At 41.4% G+C, this 19,814-nt stretch overlaps 1 protein-coding gene across 16 annotated transcripts in view; it reads left to right on the top strand.

Annotated features, from left to right (window-relative positions):
- The window catches only part of THSD7A (thrombospondin type 1 domain containing 7A), a 556,843-nt gene that overhangs the window by 479,480 nt on the left and 57,549 nt on the right, over window positions 1-19,814 (top strand). The gene's annotated exons all lie outside the window — the stretch shown is intronic.

The raw sequence follows: 19,814 nt of genomic DNA, 5'->3' as shown, positions 1-19,814 counted from the left end.
AAGTTTACAACTGAACATTGACTTAATACAGCTTTGAAATTTTACTATGCAGAAGAAGAATATTGCTTTTAACCATCTTAATTTAAATGAAACAAGCACAGAAACAGTTTCCTTACCTTGTCAAATCTTTTTTTAAACTTTCCCTTTATATTTTAGTAATTTATATTTAACACAGTACTGTACTGTATTTGCTTTTTCTTGGTCTCTGCTGCTACCTGATCGCGTACTTTTGGTTCCAAATGAGATACGCAGTTGACTGGTCAGTTTGTAATTCTAGTGTTCGTAACTCTGAGGTTCTACTGTGTAATGTTTACAAGAAAAATTATACTGAGTTACCAGATATCAGTTGGGCTTTATGTGATATAGTCAAGTGTATCTTAAAAGTTTGCCAATGTCATTTGATGTACAACCTCAACTTCAATGTGCATTGAGGAATGTTTACAAAGGGCCAAAACCTCAGCAAATAAGACTTGGCGCAAAAGTACTCTGCAAAGAATGGAATTCTCTCCTCTGATTATAGAGCATTGAAATAGTAGTAATCTCCTGAAGAGCCAGATCCCCTCCCCACTTTCCTTCACGGGGAGTTTATCAGGGCGCTGTGCTTAACTGTGCATCCACTAGCCACACCATACACTGCTCCTTTCCCCACACAGCTCATTGTCACAGACAGAGCATTATGGGGCACAGACTTCCTGTATCCTGCTTGCTTTGCACACTGCCCACTTGAATGTGTGGCGAGGGCAGGATTTGTTCCAAAATGGTTGCTGGCCTAGGGTCTGTACATATGTAGTGTTATGGCCAGATCCTGAGCTGGTGTAAATCAGACTACATGACTTCAGTGGAGCAGTGTTGATTTACATTGGCTAAAGAGTACTTTGTTCTACATTTAAATCTGGGATTATATACATTCTAGTATATAAATCCCATAGATTGAATGTCAGTATAGCATTTCATTTGAATGTCAACATTGGTTGAGCTTATGCTGTGTATTCTAGTTTGTACAGTAGAACTGGGCTATCAAAAATATCATAGATTTAATTACTGAAAGATACTTAAAATAGCCAATCAACAAAATTAAATGAATGAAAGGGATTATAATTATTTGTATGCCTTCCTGTGTCAAACTTCACCCATGATAAATTATAAACTCCTGACTATGTCAGGCAGAAAGGTGGCAAATGGAGATGCTTGAGCCTGGTGGGTTCTGAGTGCTTTTAATTCTCTTTGAATTAAAAAAGAGTTGAGAGCACTTGGCACTTTGCTGGAAGCACTCAGCTTCTCATCACAGTAGGCCAATTATCTGAATGTTTCTGTCTGTTTACTAAGGAGAGAGAGAAGTAGCATTTAATTGACCATGAAGCCATCTTTAGAAAATTATAAAATTGAGACTTAACCTCAGTGCTATTCTTCCATTTTCTACTTTGCTACTGATGTTAGCTCACGTTTTTAATTTGTTGTGGCTGTTATGCATAGCAAGTCACTAGTTGATTATTTATTTTCATCATCATCTGTGACCCTGCAAAAGATTTTCACAGATCTGTGTGTTTATTTCTGATCTGTTAATTAGAGCTGAGAGAGCTTGAAAAACCCAACCTAAGAAGTAGGTATTCTTAAAACGTAAAAAAACCTCTAACCCTTGGAGACCTTATTCAGTGTAAAGTATAAAACAATAAAAGATCTTGAGTCCAGGAGAAGCCAGAGGGGTCTCATGCCAATCATCATTGAATTGAAGGATGGATACTGTCAAGTTGTCTGTAAACTGTTAAAAAAGAAAATTTGCACAAGATGCAGGAGTTATTCTGTAATCTGTAGATGCAACGAATGCTTGGAAACGTGATTGATATAACTGGCAAAGAAAGGGACAGAATAGGATGGTATTCAGCTGTCTCTGGTGCAGGAAAAGGTCCCAACCCGGCACTTGCAGAAAAAGGGGAAGCTACCTCAGAACTTTATGCACTAGCAGGTGCTTGAAGTGAGGCTCTTCGATTAATCTTGATACAGACCAGGAATAACTCTTTGTCCTTCACTATATTTGGGTGAAGTGGGGGCAGGATTTGACTTAAATTGGCCCACCACTGACTCCCCTCCATACACCACCACACTCCTTTGCCCATATGCCTGGGGGAAAAAAAGAGCATGTGTCAATGCGTCCTGCCTCTGTTGCTCATATTTTCTCTTCTTCCCCTGCTTCACAGTGTGGTGTAAGACCAGGGCCCAAAATATTCTTATTAGGAAATCCTCATCTTGAATTTTTAGAAATTGACTAGTTTCAGACATTTCCATTTTCTAGTAGTGCAGCATTTCAATAGCATGGGCAGAGGTTTGGGGTTCGTTTTTTTTTTCAATGTTTACACTTGTGTTACTGTTTCCTTGTTCTTTTAAAGGGCTTTTTGGTAGTGGATTGCGAGTCAAGCCCAAGAGGCATGATAACAAATGAACTGAGGTCATCTTCTCCTTTGCCCCTACTACCCCTTCTCTTTGTGCACTCACTGTTTACCAGCCTCTTCCTTTTCGTTGGCCCCGGAAGCAGTAGCAGGGGTGCTTCCACTTTCACCCACCCTTCCCAGGTTCCAGGAAGCAGATATACAACTCCGTGTTCTCCAAGTGTGATGTTCCCCGCTCAGTCTTGGCAGCAACTGCTCACAGGATTCCTTTCTGGTCCCTGTCTACTTCATCCCCATTTGGGCAGTAGCTATTCACTGGGACTTGTCCATGTTCTGGGAAGTAAAAACAAATCCTTCCTTTCCCCACTCTCTGCTGGATTTGATGAATCAAGATCTCTGTTCCAGGCCCATCCCTATCCACATTCTTCATAGCTAGGCTACAGCTGCTCCCTGGGACTCCTCCATGGTCCCAAGGAGGGAAGATCACACTCCCCCTGTCTTAGTCCATAAAGCTCTCTGCTGTGGGAAGTGTTCACCTCCTAGTACTCCTCCACGAGTGTGTGGAGCTCTGCAGTAGGCTGAGAGGGTGCAGGTCGGGGGAAGGAAATCCTCGGTAGGCTCACAGGGAGTGGAGACATCATCTTTCCTTCTTCCCCACCTTTAGCCTGCCACCCACTGCTCCCTGGGAACTATGAAAGTATTCCAGAGAGAAAATATCTGATCACACCCTTCCTGTTTCCATTACCCCAGTTCCTGTTCTAACAGAAGGGGCCCTTTGCTATCCCATGCCGACATTCCCTCCTAACATGCAAAGGCCATCTAGGGACTTAGGTGGGGGAACCCCTCTAACATCACCCTGTTCCCAGAACCTGTTACTTCTCTGCTCCTCTTGACCCCTCATTTAGAATCAACAGTAGCTCTCTGCTGCCTCTGGGAAGGAGCATGTATGTGAGCCCCTCTACCCCCGACCAGTGTTCCATAGGGTTCATACTGGTGCAGGAGTCAGGAAGTGAAAATGACTCTCAATGAAATAATGAAATTGACTATTCCTAGTGTGCTGTCAAATGCACAGAGTAATATATTGAGGTTCAAATATTTTTCTCTGGCTTCTTTTACTTATAATAATTGTAGGGGATTACTTATAAATATAGTTGGCTAAAAAGGATTATCCCGCCCCCCACAGTCTAGAAAAGGGTGAGGATTGAGTGAGAGACCAGACGCTGTGCAAAGAGTGTCTATGGAAGCTGCAAAGCTGGTCAGGGATCACACACAAACTAGACTGTCCTGCTCACAGCATGCTCTCTGTTTCTCCCAGCCAGAGAGCATGCAGAGGGGGTTAGGTCGGCTCAGGGGAACTAATAAAACTTACAATGAAAGATTTTATTGTTTTTACCCCTTGCTCTGTATTTTGACCCTCTGGAGGGATGAATGGTTTTGAAGATGCTGCTTCTGAGTCACTTTAATCAGCTTGCTGGTCACAGGTCCCTGGAATGAAAGGGCTTACAGCTGCCAAATGCAGTTGGACCTGATGTGTTCATACAGTAGAGAAACAAGGAGGGCTGCGACCCAGAGATCCAGTCTGAGAGTGGTTGGACAACATGGAGTGAGGTTTGATAAGCCAGGCCTGTCTCCTATGGGGGTACACTCAAGAGAGACTTAAAAGGAGTCTAAGATGAGTTCACCCCATAACCTTGACAGCAACAATTTGTGATCTCATGCTTGGCCTTCATACTCTCATCTCTCAGTCAAAATAAAGTAAGCTGTGAAGTGTCTGTGTGGTACCATTAGATTCATGCTCAGAGGATTTAATCATTGTGTTGTAGACTTCAATTTTGAGCTGACATTGCTGAGCACTCATTGTTTTTCATTTAAGAAGCTAATTCTACACTGGTAGCACAGGAACAGCAACATCACTTGGATAAAAATATCTCAAGGTCTATCCATATCACGTTACAAATTCATTGTAAATTAATGCAGGACAATGGAACAGCTAATAGGAATATGTGGCCTACTTATCAGCTTTCATGGTTGGGCCAAGTACCTTCAAGTCTTTTACATGGTTGTTTTATTAATTTGATTTTAGTCCCCTTATGTTTTGTTAATTACTTTTAATAACAATAATTTGCACTTATAAATAATGCCTTTCATCCAAGAATCTGAAAGTATTTTGCAAACTTTAAGAGTGACAGAACTCACTTTGAGGTAAAAACTGCTCTCCAAGCTATGCATGTACCATTTTCTGATTCTCCCTGGTTTCTTGAATAAAGGTGGTTCCTCATCAACACAGCTGCCATACTATTGTGGTGAAAAAAATATATATAGTTTTTTAAAACAGTTCAGTGCTTAAGAAAGGTCCCAGATTGATAGTCCTAGAGACACCTCTGTGCTTTGAATTATGAAGTCTTATTTAACACTAAGTACTCTGAAAAACAAGGTCCTAGGCATCTCACATTGGGCACTCAAAATTAGTGCATACTTTTGACCTTAATTTCACTGTGCCTCTATTCTCCATTTAGAAAATGTGGTAATACCCGTACATCTCATAGGGGTGTTCTTGAAAATGAATTCATTACTATTGTGAAGCACTCAAATACTATAGTGATGAGTGTCATAGAAAATCCTGTGAATAAATTAATAATCCAGAGCAGCCTTTGAATAATATTGAACAGGCAACCTAACTTTTGAGAGCTTGACTTGACAACCTTAAAAATGTTGTTTTTAACATAGTTTAGCAGGTTGTTTCCTAAGTTAAAAACAAAATAAAGCATCCTGAATAAACGGAAGTTCCATAATGCAGCATAATTTTGACACCCACATGGGTCTTCAGTGGGATTGGAACCTTTAGAATCCACTATAGAGACTTCTTACACTTGAGCTAATGGAGTTCACTGATAGCAGTAGTAGGTTGTCATCCTCTATGTGACCAGCACTAGAGAGGAATGGGACATTTTGCTGAAGCTGGGCAAAACATTTTCAGAAAATAAACTATGCAGTTTTGGTTGATCTGAAACTATTTGTGAATTTGTGTCAAGTTTGCCAAATAGTTTCACCAAACTGAACAAATCAAAATGAAATATGGACTCTGAGATATTCTACTGTAGGTCACTCTCAGTCTCTCTTGTTGAAGCTGTTCCATTGTGTTTATGCATTGGGACACAGAGAGAATGAGACTAACTCTATAGCCCACTGGCTAGGCCACTCACCTGAGAGGTGGAAAATCCATATTTAAATCCCTTCTCCTCATCACACATCCTGATGAGTCTCCCACATCCTGGGTGAATTCCCTAACCACTGAGCTAAAAGTTATAAGGGAGGTCACCTTCTCCCCACTCATGCCCAAGCCATTTTGTAAATCTAGTCCTCCCTTGTTTTTGTCAAAATGCCTACAATTCAATTGAAAATTTTGGAAACACAATTTTTTTTGACTTTTTCATTTTCCTAAAAATCTCAAAGCAATTTCATTTTTGGTTTGATCCTAAATGAATTATGCTTTTTTTCAATTTCAGAATAGCCAGTTAAATGAAAAATCCGTTATTCCCCCAGCTCTACACTTTACCGGTGGGTTTTACAGCTCTTTGCTGACAGCAGAGGAATGGTGAGGGCCAGGAATCTTGAGTTCCGTTCCAGGCTTTGGAGGAGAGTGTGCTCTAGTTGGCACACTCTTCCACAATTTCCTCCCAAAGTGTTAACCCTTCTGCCCTCTCTCCACTAATCTATCTTTGTCCCACACCTCTTTTTCCCCATCCCTGGCTCCTCAGCTCAGTTCCATTCTCCTCACCAGTCCCAATATGTTTGCCCAGCAAGCCCTAGTCTCACGTCTCTGGACTTCCAGGTCCCTGTGTACTTGACCAGTCAGTCCCAGTTCACTCCCACATCTGGCAATTCCATCATCTGTGTCTCTCTCTCTGTCTTGGCCTCCCCCAACCCCCTGCCTGCCCACATTCCCCTTTCCCCTGGCTCCTTCTCCCAATTTCCCTCCCTGGTCACCTCAACTGATCTCTTTATCTCCCCATCCCCCCGTTCTTTGTCCTAGTCTCTTAGCCCAGCCAGTGCCAGTTCTCCCACTGCACCCTAGCTCCTCTGTCTTCCTCTCACATTCTTCCCCTCGCACCACTGCTATTCAGTCCCAGTTCCCTACTTTCCCTCGGCCCCAGCTTCCAGTCTCCCTGCTCAACCAGTCCCTAGATCCCAGATCTAGTCTCCTTGCCCAGGCACTCCTAGTTTCCTTCTGTCGGCTTCCAGTCCAAGTCTTCAACCAAAGAGTCCTTGTTCAAAATTAATCCTCCTGACCCTCTTCCTGCCTCTTGTCCCTTTTGCATTTGAATCTGGCAGCTTCCTACTTCATGCTGGGTTGGGGGAGGGCGTCACGAGAGAGAGCTTCTCTGCTCTCAGTCCAGACACCCAGACCCAGCATGTCCTGCAGAATCTCAGAATTACAGGAAAGTCCTGTTGAGCTCCGGTCTTGAACATGACCAGTGGAGGTGGAATCTTCAGGAAATTTAGCTGCTGAAATCTAAGAAAGTCTGTACTGAGCTTGCTGTTTTTTTGGAGGCTTATAATGTGGCCAGATTTGGACAGATTTTCACTGGGATGACAACAGGCACATCTCTGACACAAAGGCCAGCCCTTGCTAAAATTCTAGTCCCTGCTCTGAAGCATGGGGTTACTAGAGATTTCAAAGAAAAAGTTGCCAGCATTTTTTAACATGGGCAAATTTTTCCCTAGTGTTCTTCTTGGAAATAGTTGAACAGTTCTGGCTGAAATTTTCCAGAACAATTTAGCCTGAGGTACACAACAAGCTTGGAAAATGTAGCCCAAATGACAAAGAGCTGGTAAAGTCTTAAGCAATTGAATACAGTGTTATATAATGGGAAGTATCAGGCAACCTTAATAAATACCAGCCCTGCTTATCATTATATGTTCCCTGATTGTCCTATATTCAGTGCCCCATGTATTCTGCAATTCTGTGGCTGCTAAATTTGCCATAGAATTCACCCCTTGCCCTCGAAAGACTCTCAGCTTTCATTTTGTTGAAGTTGTTATTCTAGCCTTATAGTTGCAAAAATAACCCCAAAACTGGAACTGAGTGTAAATCAATTCAATGGTCTTTTCCTTAGCGCACAGCCTGGAACAATAGGTCTGTGAACTGCCCCATGTTCCCTCCAATTCTATGGCTGTGGAATTCAGAATTTTCTCAAGAGGTTAGGTTCCCCCGCCGAACACAATTTTCCATTTGGTACTGTCATTTTGAGTACACGGGGTCTTGTGTCTATGTATTATATACAGTAATTGATGTCAGATGTTTGTTTCCATAATCAAATATACTGCTTTGTTTTGAAAATGTTCTTTATAGAACAGCTACAGCCCATGGCATTGTTTGTTTCTTATTGCAGTAAGTTTAATACCACATCAAAGCTTTATTAAACATTTTCATGGAATCAAAGGAATTAAAAACTGGAAAAGACTTATCCTCAACCTGTTCTCAACTGGTTTGCCTTGCCTAGTTGCAATTATTCAAGATAGTATCAGAGGGGTAGCCGTGTTAGTCTGGATCTGTAAAAGCAGCAACAAATCCTGTGGCACATTATAGACTAACAGACGTTTTAGAGCATGAGCTTTCGTGGGTGCATCCGACGAAGTGGGTATTCACCCACAAAAGCTCATGCTCTAAAACATCTGTTAGTCTATAAGGTGCCACAGGATTCTTTGCGGCTTATTCAATATATTCATCCCTTGCGAAACAGCCCTTAAGAAGCTGTTCTAGCTTAATAGATTTTACCACTGACCGAATGTTCTTGACATTCAGCATGTTTTTTTTCTTTTCTCAATTTCATCCTGTTACTCTTACTGCAGATTTGGAATCCCTCTTTTGTGTTCGCAGCCTTGAAATACTTGTGGATCTTTATCATATGCCTCAATTGTTAGTTGGCAAACGTACATGTTTGCTTTCTGTTCTTTTATTCTTTCTTCATAAATCAGTGTCTCTTGGCTTTCATTAATCTGGGTGCTCTTCTCTGAATTCTCTCCAGTGTGTTTACATCAGGGGTGGGCATAGCTGCGGGGGGGACAGGAGAGCAGGGGAGGGGCTGGGGACTAGCCTCCTCGGACGGGAGTTCAGGGGCTGGGCAGCACGGTCCCATGAGCCAGATGTGACCCCTGGCCCATAGTTTGCCCACCTCTGGTTTACATCCTTCTACTACGGAAAGGCCTCAAGCTGTATGCTGAATCCTATGTGTGGTCAGGTCTCTCCAGCTTCATTTAAGAGCTACATTATCATTATCTTAATGATGTGATGCATTGACAGAAGCAGGTGAGACTCACACTGGAGCTAACCCTGCATTCCTTGTGCAACCAGAATTTCCAATGACCTCACTGTTTCAGGTGTGCAAGAAATGAAGTATTTGCACTGTAGGCTTCCCCGGACTACTACTATTTATCTTAAACTAGTGCCTTCGGGATCCCATTGTGTTAGGCACTGTACATACACATAGGAAGAGACTGTTCCTTTTCCTAAGGACTTACATAATTTATTGTCTACTTTCAGCCTTACTTTTTTCCCCAGTGTGTACCACTAGCAAATAGACTGCTATATTCCTGCACTCACAAGAGGATAAAATAAACTTTAGTAGGCCTTTTCCATCTCTAATTGCTATATATGTTTGTCACTTCTATTGAATATCTGTGTTGAATTAGCATTTTATGTTGCAGTGTTTTGGTTTATTTTTCCCTAGGTGTTTTAGCTAGTGCTTTTGAGGTTGAATCTCATTTTATGTGTTGCCCATATTTCCAATTTCCCTTAAGTCCCATGGTATAGTTCTCATGTCCTCTGTGGAATTGATGAAGTCTTGCAATTTAGTATCATCTGTGAATTTTAATGTGCTGTTTACTCCTTTTTCCAGAGCATGAATAAAGATGCTAAATGACACCAAATCTAACTGAGCCCTGTGGCATCCCATTGGGCAGCACTCACCAGCTTAATATACACTGCAGCTTCTCCTCATTCTTCATAGTTCTTCAACTTTTGTTCTATTTCGACCCATTTGATAGTGCCCATATCCAAACTGATTTGAGCTATTTTTTTTTCCTGTACAGGTAGGTTTTTTTAGGTAGTGTATCAAATACTTAACTGAACTCTAAATACGGGACACATTTCACATTATCTTTATCCACTTATTTTGTAATTCAATCAAAAAAGCTACCAGGTTTGTCTGGCATTATTTGCTTTTTATAAACCCCATGTTTGCTTGTGATTCTGTTATCTCCTTTGCAATAATACAGTACTTCACTGACAATTAAGTTACAATTTTTGGTTAAATTTCAGTAACAGAGGACATAGGTAGGAGACACAAATTCTGTGCTCAGTTCTGCATAGGATCTTATATTGTGCCCTTCTTTATTTCACTAGAATATCCCAGTCTGTTTATCATGTAGGGAACTTCTGAATGTTTTCTTGAGAAGAAAAAATGTGTGGAAACTGATCAATCTAAGGGTGTTTAACATCTTGCTGTGCCAGGCAAAGCGAAGTGTTTCTGAGAAGGGCTTGGTTGTGACACCGATGGCTTGTATGTCTCCTCACCTAGTGGGTCTCATCCTCTCCATCAGGCCAAGAAACAGGAGGGACAAGAAGCCATGGAGTGACTAAGTTAGGAAAAATTGGAAGTGGCCTCATGCCCTGAGCAGGAAGAAGTAAGCTACAGGGAGAACCAGGAGAACCATCCATTCTTTGCGAAGAGGAAGCCCTAGTTAGCACTTCTTAGGGTGGGCAGGAGAGGTAGGACAGGTCTCTCCTTGGAAATGGGAGGACGACTCAGGGAGCCAGGAGCAGGTAGGACAGTGCAGCTTATAGTTTGGGGAAGGGAGAAGAGGAGAGCAAAGAGAGTCTAATTGTCTGGATACACCACAAGAAGGACAGGAGACTTGTTAAGGGTTTTAATCAGGCCCCAACTTTATTATATAGATGTCTGGGACTACCCAGCAGATAAAGTGTACAGTGCAGGCAAATCCATGCTTATTCAAATCAATTCTCTGGGGCTTTCACCAGGCCCCCTTTGTTTACTGCATGCTTATTCACATCATTTCGCCGGGGCTTCCACCAGCCCCACCTTTGTTTCCATCCAGATCCACCAGCTGACCCATGGCTTGGACCTTACCATCTACCAGCCTCGCAAGAGGCTTAAGGAGGGCTTTGAGAACTAGGGGGGGGGTTGTCTCCCTGCTGTACCAGAGTCCCTGAACCCTCTCCCCCATTCTGTTTCTTTATCCAGTACCTCCTTTTAAGTCCTTTACCAGGCCATTTATCTGGTCACTGGCTGCCCTCCCTATGGAGTACCTGCACTGGACATCCGCCCAATATTACAAAATAAGTTGTGACACGTGGTCTACCACCTTTTCTATTCACCAGAAAAGGTCCATCCTCACACCCTCATGCTCCACCGAAGCCAATTCTGGTGGTTTGGGAAAAATTCCTTCCCAGCCCCCCTTTAAAAGGGGCGACTAGAGTAATGCCCACAGCAGGTCCAAATCCAGCCTGCCATTCACCTCCACTTGCTGGCTACTAGAGGAGGGAGGGTGGGTGCTGGCCTCCTCGCTGCTTTCACATAGAGACTTGCCCCACCTAGGTTTCGTGCCTTTGTGCACATTCCTGGGGGGGGGGTGAATCATTGCTGCAAAGTTGACCACCGAGCACCTTTTGAAGCAGTTTCTGACCTTCCTCTCCCCCCCGAAACCACAAAGCAGAGCTGTCCTTCTTTGGGTAAGCCCACACAAATTCTGCCGCACCTTTAGTTGTGGTGCAGTCATTTTCTCAACTCTCATTTCTTTATTAGAAGCCATTGACTGGACATACTTTAGTCCAGGTGGCTCAGATTGAGGGGTCTAAGTTGACATGAAAAGAAGGACCAGGGAAGCATGGTGTTGAGTAAAGACTTAGAGTAAGGGTAAGTTTGTGGGTTCGAGGTAGTAAGTTATGGTCACTCATGAAAGTGCTATGTCCACAATGCTTACTGTAGATCAATATCTGTGTGGAGAGAGAGAGCGAGATAAAAGAGAGATTTTTCCATTTCTCTCACTGTGGACGTAGACCCTCTGTTTTCTAGTTCTCTGATCCTTACTTGGTTTCAATATTGGTTCCAGTAATTTGCTGGGAAAGTAGGAAAATATAAAGTGCAATTGAACTGCAGCCTTTTCTTTACAAAACACACAATTGCTTTGTGTAGCCTATCTCTGTCATCATTGGTGTGCGTTTTAGTTTGAGGAAATAACATCAACAACTGAACACATTTTTAGCAAAGTATTATTATGGTTTATTTAATATAGTAAATAGCAAATGCAAAATCCCTGTGTGGCTCCTTTAAAGTTTAAATTATAATTGCTGTGGAAACAAAAAACTTGTAAGAACAACATAAGAATGGCCATACTGGGTCAGACCCAAGGTCCATCCAGCCCAGTATCCTGTCTGCCAACAGTGACGAATGCCAGGTGTCCTAGAGGGAGTGAACCTAACAGGTAATGATCAAGTGATCTGTCTCCTGCCATCCATCTCCACCCTCTGACAAACAGAGGCTAGGGACACCATTCCTTACCCATCCTGGCTAATAGCCATTAATGGACTTAACCTCCATGAATGTATCTGTTTCTCTTTTAAACCCTGTTATTATCCTAGCCTTCACAACCTCCTCAGGCAAGGAGTTCCACAGATTGACTGTGTACTGTGTGAAGAACTTCCTTTTATTTGTTTTAAACCTGCTGCCCATTAATTTCATTTGGTGGCCCCTAGTTCTTATATCATGGGAACAAGTAAATAACTTTTCCTTATTCACTTTCTCCACACACACAGACACACACACACGTATTTGTATCCTGATCATGAAAAGCAAAGAGCTACTGTACTGCATGTGAACCACTTTATTTATTCTACAGTACTGCATATAAACCACTTTATTTATTCTATAGTATTTAGTTTGTCTCCTTCATATAGTAATTGATTCCTGACCCACATAAACTGAGACATGTTCTCTTATGTAGGGAGTCAACATGCTAGCATGGCAAACTGTTGTACATTTTTTTATATAGGTCATATTACCCTTCTTAATTCATGTCAGTTTATTGTTAAGACCTTAGGCACAATCAACCAGTCCTGGATAGTTTGTCTGCTGCCTTATTAGTGTGAGATTATTTCCCCCTTTAGCATTAATTAAATGAGATGCATTGATTTGTGCTGACTCCACAAAGCAGTCTATGGCTACAAGGCTTATGCAAGGGATTATAGAGGAATATCTGTGTATCAGTGAATATCTTTTCCAACATCTGTTGAGAGTATTTATGTGAAGCAAGGAATTTCTTATTGAACTGCTCATGTGCCTGATAGCCAAATTTCAAATGTTATAAAAGTGTCCATGTGATCTTAGACATAAATTTATAACTTGCTGTGTCCACTTCTATCAATTCTTTTTCTCTGTCTTTTCCTTTTTAAACTACTCTAGGGCAATATATCTATGAAAGGAAAACAAAGAACATAGAAATGAAGATTAAAAGTTTTTTTGTTTTTCATTAACCATACCTTTATAAAACACATTATGTTCTTTCCATGGCAATCTCTAATCTAGGTCTCTATCTAATACAATGCTAGTGTACTTGCATCTTAGCACTTAAGTCTATTATAAACACTATTGGGGCATGTATTTTACTTTTCCATATGCTATATGTAAGGTACTGTATTTGATACAATTTGTGTGCTGTGTTGGAATATGTTGCCTATGCATTTGTAACATTTTCTATGTGGACATCTTTGTGGCCAGGCAGGCGTATTGTTGAGTTGATGCTGTAGTCATCATCAAGAAATTCAAAAGGAGGTGCTTAGTAAGTATGGTTTGAATAAATGTACCTGCATTATACATTAGGGCAGATGGAAGCATTATCCTTCAGCTTTAGCTCAAATACCGGCATAGACATTGCTCTTGACACTGTATTTGATTCTAAGTCTAAAAATAGCTGCCAACAGTATGTTGTAGCCAGGAGCAATTTGGCAAGTACTAGGCAAGAGAACAGTTGTGGGATAGATTGTTCTTGCTCATACATCTTGCTGCCTTCTCATCCTCTGCCACCACTAGTGCAGTGCCAAGATACTCTTTCTGTCAGTGGGTCAGACTCAAGGGACATCCATCAACCCAGAGAGCACATGAAGGCTGTATTTAGTCCTCCAGAAGATCACTAAGTATTAACAGTTGTTCTTTGGCATTGAAGTCTTGAAAGGTAATCCTGAAAATAAGAAAAAGGACATGCTGTAGTGCAATTTATCATTCCATGGGATATTGTGACAGAGTCACAAATATAAGCACTCCTGGACAAAGAACAAATACCTTTTAAAGCCAGGAGAAATGTAGACAGCTGTGCTCTTCTCTCAGTCCTGGAAGATCAATTCCAAGAAAGATATACTTCTACAAATTATATAGCATAAAAAACTCTGGTGCCACAATTTCTCTCTTGGAAGCAGAGGGCAGTACTTGCAAGAAAGAAGCAGGATAATTGTACTGCTCTCATGTGTGGGGTAGTACCTAGCTAGCTGCTCTGTTGATCTCCAAGTACTAAGTTTTTAAGACATCCATAATGATTCCAAGCTACAGCGCAACAAACTCAACCCAATTGGAGTCAGACTTTACATGCAGACATCAGCATTTTGTGAATAGAAAGAATCTGAAGTCCACCTACTTCGACTGCGTTGTCATCAGGCAAGGGATGAAGTCCACTTAAGTCTGTTGTAACAATTGTCCATCATATCCTTAAATGACTTTTTACTTGGTGGTCCAAGTGGCTTGGGGAATTGGTCATGGGGCAAACTATCACCCCTAAGTTTGAATCCAGGTTGGTAGTGGCTGAAGGACATTGCTAGTTGATGTTGGTTCAGTGGTGAACATGAAGTTGTTTAGTAATTACAGTCCAGTTCATAGTAGATGGATGTCCACTTCATAAACTCAGAATTTGCTGGATGATTAGATCTCTTCTCAGTTCCAGTTGCCCTTTTCTGAGAAGAATCTACATGTTACTTTCCAGCCCTGTCTACATATAAGTTCTCCATATCTCTAATCAGCATCAGTTATCTTCTCCTAATTTTCTGATATTTTTACAGCATGGTGAAAATTTGCAAACATGAATGACTAAACCTAAGCAACAAACCACAGTTTTTTCAAAGGTACTGAGCATCATCTGTTCTGACTGACATAAAGGCCTGGTCTACACTGGGGGGGGGGTCGAACTAAGGTACGCAACTTCAGCTATGCGAATAGCGTAGCTGAAGTCGAACGACCTTAGTTCGAACTACTTACCCGTCCTCACGGCGCAGGATTGAAGTCCGTGGCTCCCCCATCGACTCCGCCACCGCCGTTCATGGTGGTGGAGTTCTGGAGTTGACAGGAGCGCGTTTGGAGTTCGATATATCGCGTCTAGATGAGACACGATATATCGAACTCCGAGAAGTTGATTGCTACCCGCCGACCCGGCGGGTAGTATGGACGTATCCAAAGTATATCTGCACTTGGAGCTGTGGGTGTAATCCCCATCTTAAGCAGACATACTTGTGCTAGCTCTCATTGAGCTAGCACACTAAAAATAGTAAGGTTGTAGCTGCAGTAGCTCGGGGATCAGTGAGCAGTGGCACAGGCTAGTCACTCTAAGTAGAAACCCACCTGAACCCCATGGGTACATGCTAATGGCAGCTAGCCCGTGCCACCACTAACCATGCTACTGTGGCTACATCCTTAATATTTTTAATGCACTAGCTCAATAAAAGCTAGCCTGAGTACTTCTACTCAAGCTCGGAATCACACCGCCACCTCCAAGTGTAGACGTAGCCTTAAAGTGGGAGTCCTGGGTGCTCTGCATCTCTGGAAATCATCCACTTCAGGCCTGATTCAGCAAAGCTCATGCCTAATTTTAAGCATATGAGTAGTCTCATTTACTTCACATAAATATTTTGCTGAAACAGGGTCTTGTTTAGGTGTTTAAATATGGAATTAGTTGCCTAGACCCAAGTTTAAAATTGTCCTTTTATAAACTAGGTAGCTAACATTGGGATATTTCAAGTGTAGGAAACTTGTTGTCTCTTTGGCTTCATAAAGCGTGGTTTTTTTGTTTGGTTGGTTGGTTTGTTTTGGGTTGGTTTTTTTTGCTTGCATTACATTGAATATATTTGTACCAATGAAGTAAAGAAGGGAGAAGGAAGAGATAGATGTGCCTGAGCAACATTTGAAAGCACATGTCTATGTGAAACATGCAAAAATGTGTAGGTGGTGATGATACACCTTCAGAGATGCATTTGATGAAAAGTGGCATAAGAAGACTGGAGAATAGAGTAAAATGAATCATTTTCTACAGGCAATTTATCTAATTTAATCTTCTCTGGTCACATAAATATCTGCAAGCAGATTGCAGTTTCCTTGAATTTATTATTTGTAACCATTTTTTCAACATTTTTATTTAATTATTTATTTTACTGCATGTATTAATCACAAATGATTTTCTATTAGTGTTCTGAATATGAGCTGTGATGAGTGTGCAAGATAAATCTGATGATAATGTGCAGGCCAGAAGGAGGGGGATGCCAAGAGGTGGAATGGAGCTCTGCAGAAGCAAGTCGAGGGGAGCTGGAGGAGATCATGATGTTGACGGCTGCTCCTGCATAGGTCCCAAAGGTCTCCGGTGACCTAGCCCTGGCTACACACTGGGTCGGCTGATGATTCAAGATGAAATAGAGAAGGAACTGAGAGGAAGAAAAGATGCCAAAGAGATTAAATTAGTTCAGCAAAGACTTTCAGATCCCAAATTTAGTTGGAGACCTGTGATTTTCCTTTTAAATATTTTTGAAAATTGACATGATTTCCAAAGACTGTAATGCCAAACAATGTGATGGCCTCCCCATACTTACTTCTCTTTGTCTTTTATTTTTAGTTGGGAAAGAGGTTCTTTTGTTTGTTTCCCTACTTTAGGTCAGGAGATACCTGAATCAGCTCTTGAGGCATAATTTTGTGTGTGTGCTTGGCAGAAAATGCTGTTTCTGGCAGGATGTGTTGTCTCCATTTCTTTCTTCTTCTGTTTCCACTTCTTCTCTTTCTGTTTTTCTTTCCTATCTCATGTCTGTCTTTCCCCGTTCAGTCTGTCCTCTGAGCTCTCTTATTGCCGCAGAGTGAGCTTTCACTGCCATGTAAGAATGTGCATCGTCCACGAAGCCAACCGGCTGGTGAGTGTCTTGTCTCTTTGGAGACAGTGGAGTTGGTAATTTCTGTGAGTGTCCAGTGACAGGGGCTGGATACTGCAGGGCAGTGTTCTACAAGGGGAGTCAGAAACTGAAGTGCGCCAAGCGTTACCTGCAAGATTAAATAGGGGCTGGCAGAGTCCTGAAGAGTTTGTTGGACTGGCTAATGCACTGGAGTATCAGGAGCTGTCACACAGTCTAGTATCAGCAAATCTCTCTCTCGCTGAGGCAGAGGGGTAACAAGGTAACTTACAGTTCTGGTACCCTGAGAAAGTATCACACCCACCTTCTGCCCTCCTTTGGCTGCTCTCCTTCCCTCTTCCTTTCATCCCTGTCTGTTCTTTCCTGTTTTCCCTCCTCTGTCCCTCTTTTCCCTTTAATATCTCCCATGTTGTGTCTCGCCTCTGCAGTCACTTTGCCTCTTTTCCCCGAACATAAACTCCATTCATTCCTTGGAAAGGCCTTCAGTCTCTCTGTTCCCTTTAGAGAACTCTTTGCACCTGGAATGCTCCTTCCTTTCCCCTCTTTCTGCTAATGCTGGGGATCCATATTCTGTCAAACACTCTTCAATCTCCCACCAGTGGCTGGAAGTCTTCACTCGCTTGTTCCCTTCCTCTCTTGATAATATTTTCTCCTTGGTGACTCCCTGCTTTCCTCCTCTACCCTTTGGTGACAACAAAAACCCTCCTTCTCCCATATCTCCAATGGCTAAGAGTCCCCTCTTATTCTCTACCTTCAGCTCTTGTTCAAAAGTCCCCACTACCCAATTGTTCCAGGGGATTTGTGGGTGCTGGTGCCATTGCTGGTGGGGAGGCAGGGTAGAGGCAACTCTTGTAGAGAAGTCTCCATCAGCACCGTGGACTTGACTAGCCAGGAAAGGGCATCCTCTGAGTGGAAGACAGACTAAGAAGTGTAAAGAATTGTAGTGCTTCGGTTACACAAACTTTTTACATAGTGTTAATATGGTAATTTGCCTACTAAATCCTCCGTGAAAATATAGTAAAGCATTTCAGGTATTAGATACAATTATGGCTTTACTGCATTGTGATTCATGTTGAATGGTGCAAGCATATTGAGATTTTTACTACGTTACATCATTACAGGCTATTATGGTACAGATTCATTTGCCATTTTGGGGGATAATTATACTTTTTAAATACAGTTGAAAGTAATTGAAATGTCTGACTTCCATAGAATGTTTTTGTCTGATATGCCATCTAAGTGTAAAATTGAAAACGCGCTTCTTGTTGTTTTTTTAGCTACATACATACAATGTATTCCATATATTATCCCACAAGAAGAATTCTTTATTTTCCTATTTTGTATCAACAAACAGGGGAAACAAAGCTAAATATGTGGTAATCTGGTAGGTCATTTATGAAAATGTGTTCCCAGAAGTTTCCTTTTCGTATCCCAGTAACCGCTCCACACACAAACCCCCAACCTTCTACTGGTATTTTGTGGCACTCGCATCTGAAAGTCCCTGAATCTGTGACTGAGACAGATGGTGAGAAATTTAATCCCTTGAGTTACAATCAGGCAAAGTTAAAATATTTTGGAGGCTTATCCTAGAATCTCAATAAATGAGCTAGTTGAACTACTCTAGAGTGATTTATTGAAGTGATCTGCTGAAAAAAGTGAATACTTTATCTAAAATGAGATGAAGTTGTTCCTCCCAGATTTTAATTGGGGAGAGAGAAACTTAACAAACACTAAAACTGAGTGTTACTGGTAAAAACAGAAATAGTTTTATGTGGGCAAAATTATGTAAAAGTAATGTTGAAACTAGTGTAGATAAAAGCTTGCATCCAGTAGATTAGGATGTCAATAAACTCAACCTTAGAGATATAAAACAACTCCTCATGTTTTAATAATGAGCCAAAAAATCCTGCTAGATGGATATTTTCTGTTCTCTCTTAACTTCCTTGTCATGATTCATTTCAAACTGCAATATTCCAAAATATTGAAATCAGATGTCTGGCTTTACATTCCATCTTAAAGTGCTCGTTGCATCCTATAGAAGATTAACAATTTGATTTTATGCATTAACATTTAGTGTAGGATGGAGCTTTGAGGTCAGACATGATCCATAATCGATGTCACCCATTCTGCTGCATGGCAATCCATACCACTGCATATCATACGATTTTCAAAAATATGTCTAAAACAATGTGCCTTTCATAAAGAATCATTTGGTCAGTCAGTTCAATGTCAAAAGTTACTTAATAAACAAGTTCATAATTCATTTCTGTGAAGTAGTTGACATCTTAAAGATGATACATTCTCTGAAGGACAGCTCTACATAGATCAAATTCAAGACATACTCTGTATAGATATTTAACCAGCTAGCAGTTCCAAGCAGATGCAAGCTATAGAAAACTAGAACCAGAATTCAGAGTTTATCTGAGTGTACAGGTAAAATGTGCATATTCCAATTGTACAGGGTTTTTTTTTTTAATTTCTACTGCACCTTGTGCTTAACATACATTGCTGGAAAGTGTCTACAAATACATTTGGAAATAAAATGTATCAAACGTTTCTGCATTTTTATATTGCACATAATTGTTTGGTGTTAGTTGCCTTCAGAAAAGATCTTGGCAGAAGACAGTTCACTCAGAGTTCAATTTTTCAAATAGAGTTGCTAACGTCGCAGCATGTGGAGGTGGATAAAAAAGCAAAGAAACTGCTAGGATGCAAAAGGAACGGGAGGGAAATTAATACTAAAATATTACAATGCAATTCTGTAGATAAATAGCATACTCTTGCTTGGAATATTGTGTGCATTTCTGGTTACTCTTATCCAGACCCAAATTGGAAATGAAAAAAGTAGTGTGTTGTCTGGTTGGTTTTTTGTCCACAAGCCTGGCTCCACCTACAAGACAAGCTAAAATGAATGCCACTGACAGTAGATTGTCCAGTTGCTCACAGTGTGATCATGAGCATACTCTGCTTGGCTGTTGAGGCTTGGCTCCCTCTCACTGGGTTTGGATGCATCCAGGGGCAGAGGTGGAATAAAGCACATGGCCCCCAGAATCATGTGACATGACATCAAACTCTAAGGGTGGGGTTTTTTTTTGGGGGGGGGAGGGTTGTTTTGTTTCTTTGGTCATAGTTGTCAGAAAACTTGACAACATGACCTAACTGTGACCAATGTAATGATGTCTACTTGGGTCTGCACATAGTGT

The sequence above is a fragment of the Mauremys reevesii genome, linkage group 2 (assembly GCF_016161935.1).
Source record: "Mauremys reevesii isolate NIE-2019 linkage group 2, ASM1616193v1, whole genome shotgun sequence".
Taxonomy (NCBI): Eukaryota; Metazoa; Chordata; order Testudines; family Geoemydidae; genus Mauremys; species Mauremys reevesii.
Note: the sequence above shows the minus strand (reverse complement) of the source record. Positions and strands in the feature narration are given on the sequence as shown.